The sequence below is a fragment of the Netta rufina genome (assembly GCF_964035555.1).
Source record: "Netta rufina genome assembly, chromosome: 1".
NCBI lineage: Eukaryota > Metazoa > Chordata > Aves > Anseriformes > Anatidae > Netta > Netta rufina.
In genome coordinates, this window is record NC_140123.1 from 125,548,255 (window position 1) to 125,551,780 (window position 3,526).

A 3,526-nucleotide genomic window follows, 5' to 3' on the forward strand; every position below is an offset into this window, starting at 1 on the left:
CCCAGCACTGTCCCCCAAATGGGACAACTCTGTAGACCAGCAAGTCCCAAGGTAAAAAGATGACTAGCCAGTCTCTAGTAGGTAACGACTTCTGATGAGTTGTAAACAGCAGTACTTTTGCATTATCACGCTATCTGTTCAGTGCATTTCCCTGTCTATTCTAGCAACCTCGGTCATGTAGAATGGGCACGGCAACATGTTAGACTCCTAAGATTTGATCATACAAGTTTGCCTCTTCGGAAAATTCTGTGTTACTATGCAAACTACACATGTAAGTTATCAGAGAAGGAAGAGTCCACTTCTATTCAATCTGCTGATAAGTAGTAGGGAAAACTCAGTGGCTGCATTTTCTAGGCTGGAAGAGAGTTACTAAATAATGAAGGTTACTCATGTAATCTAGGAAAGCATCGTCTTCGAGGAAAGTGAGACTGGGAGCTGAGAACTAATTCTCTTTCTGCTTTGTTTCTTTTCCATCAAGATTCCTTTTTTCTTTCTTAGTCTCTGTTTAAGGTTGAGGATATGGTTAAGGGTGAAGTGTGGAACAGTAACAGGAGTTGCTAGGGGTCTCTGAAGATCATTAACTTGAATATTAAGAATTCCAAGAACTTCTCTGGACCCAAACCAGTTTCTCTCATCCCTCCAAGTTTTCTTATCCCCGCATTTGTAAATATTTACCATCCAAAAAGAGGAGCTTGTCAGAAATAGAATTTCACTATCTACTTGAAACTGAATTTTAGATATTAATTTACTTCAGAAAAAATAAAGAGTAAGAAATAATATATTTTAGGGTAGAGAGAGACATGATTAAAGCACATTCTCAAGAACAACATATTAATTTCATCAATTTCACCTTCTGATAATTTAAATATATATATACATACATCAATCTTCTACACATTTTACCAAAATTAATAAGTATACAAAACTCTCCTTTTTGCATTAACTTCAAACTATTCCATTTATTTTACTTAATATATTGTATGCCTTGGGTTTGTTTGTAGAATAGATGATGGCAAGTGAAAACACCCCTTATCAATATAAGCATAATGATCATTATGGAAATCTTAATAACTGTGTTACTCCTTTTGAGGTACTGACCAATGCAGCAAAGTATTTTCCAAGAGTTGACTGTTCAGAGATTTTTCCATTTATTAAAAACTAAAATTTTAATAATGAATATGCTTCAGGAAAAAAAAAATACTTTGATTAGAAACTCTTTATGGCCAGGTTTTGTTTCTTTGTTCTTTATTTGTACAGTTCCCAGCATAACCAGAGTTTGTAGCTGAACTTCACTAATAATAAATAATTCCTCAGAATAATGGGATTTATTTACTCATCATAAAAAATAACAAAATTCAGATTTTGCTTATCTTTATCTTTTAAACAGTGCATGCTACTCCTCTACTTGCTTAATTAAGTTTGTCCTACCAGCATGTTCAAAATGTTTGGTCTTTCTATCAGGTGCTATAATAATTAGTTATATACATCATTATACCAGAACTTGTGTGTATTATAGCAGTTATTTCACTGGACTGAGAAAGCTTGGCTTCTTTGTTTATAAAGTGTATAAAAAGCAAAGGCTCGTCTTAATGAGATTTTTTTTTTTTTTTTTTTTTTTTTTTTATCAAAATAGAACAGAATAGAACCAAGTAGTTCAATTGGGGAAGAGATCTTCAAAGATCTTGTAGTCCAACTGCGTGACTACTTCAGGGCTAACCAAAAGTTAAAGTATATTAATGAAGGCATTGTCCAAATGCCTCTTAAACACTGACGGGTGTGGGGCATCATTCCCCTCACTAGGAAGTCTGTTGCAGTGTTTGAACACCCTTGCAGTTAAGAAATTTTCTTAATATCTGGTCTGAACATCCCCTGGTGCTGCTTTGGGCTGTTCCCTCGTGACCTAATGTTGGTTAACAGGGAGAAGAGACCAGCACCTCCCTCTGTGATTCCCCTGCTCAGGAAGCTGTAGAGAGCAATGAAGTGGCCTGTTAGCCTTCTTTTCTCCAGACTAGACAAATCAAGTGTCCTCAGCCTCTCCCCATAGGATGTGCCTTCCAGACCCTTTACCAGTTTTGTTGCCCTCCTCATTCAAGTATCTTACTATCATTTTTATATTGCAGAGACCAGAACTGTACAAAATGTTCAAATTGAGTCCACACCAGTGGACTAAACACAGTGTAAGAATCATCTCTTTTGACTGGCGGGCTATGCTGTGTTTAAGGCACCCCAAAATGCAGTTTGTTCTCTTGGCTGCCAGGGTGCAGTGATGCCTCATGTTAAGCCTACTGTCAACCAGCACTCCCAGATCCCTTCCTGATGAGCTGCTCTCTAGACACTCTTCTTCCAGCCTGTACCTGCATCTGATATTACTTTGTCCCAGGTGCAGAACCCAACATTTTCCTTTGTTGACCTTCATGCCGTTGCCAATTGCCCAATGCTCCAATTTGTCTAGATCTCTCTGCAAGGCCTCTCACCCTTCCAGAGAGTCAACAGCCTCTCCCAGTCTAATGTCATCAGCAAACTTGCTGCATTCAACTTCTGCATCCAGATCATTGACAAAAATGTTGAACAGGACTGGCCCTAGAATTGGGCCCTGGGGAACACCACAGGTGACTGGCCATCAAACCAGATAAATGGCCGTCACTATATTCCTATGACCTCTACCATCGAGTCAGTTTATCACACAGTGTAGTGTGAACCTTTTCATGTCACAGTTGAAAAGTATGTGAGAAATGCAAGAAGGGAGGTCTGGGTTAGAAAACAATTGCATGAGCCCTTACTGAATTTATTGGTTAATTTTTTCAAGGGGAGAAGAATGAAGCACTTTCAGTATGTGCACAAGGTCTCTGTCCTTTTTGCTTAGTGTTGTGGATTCAGTGGGATGTGGGTGGTGAAAAGAAGCCTTGCTGCCTAGTAGGTGATCTTGAAACACAAGTAGATGTTCACATTGCCATCATCTGTGACCACAACAATGATTTCACATTTTATGTCATGCATTGAAGAAACAGCACGGTAATGATAATGTTCAAGAAAAGGGCCTGATTCAACAGCAGATCCTTCACAGCTGAATTCCTCAGTCTCTGATAGTCCTCCTGTTGGACCATATTGATCAGCTCCATTCCTTCTCCTGTAGACGAGGCCACAAACGTTTCTTCCATTTGCTCCCAGCCTGCAGCTAGAGATGGGTATGGACAACATAAATTTTCTTCTTTCTCCCATTTTGTATTAAAATATTCTTTTGGACTCTTTTGAGCTTTGAGTCCTTATCTCTTTTCTCTACCTGCTTTCTAAACTTAAGACTTCACTTTACTCTTACTGCGTGTCCATTTTCTCCTTCATAGTAAGGAGCTTTTCATTCACACCACTCTCTGTCTCTTTCCCTTGGTCTTTCCTTGGATTTATTCTTCTCAATTCTGTATGCATTCCTCAATGTTCGCCCTCCCCACAGTGTTCTCATAATTCGCAAATGTTGTTCCTCGATGTATGTGGGTATGTGTGTAAACCTGGCCTGAATTTCTCTCCCTCT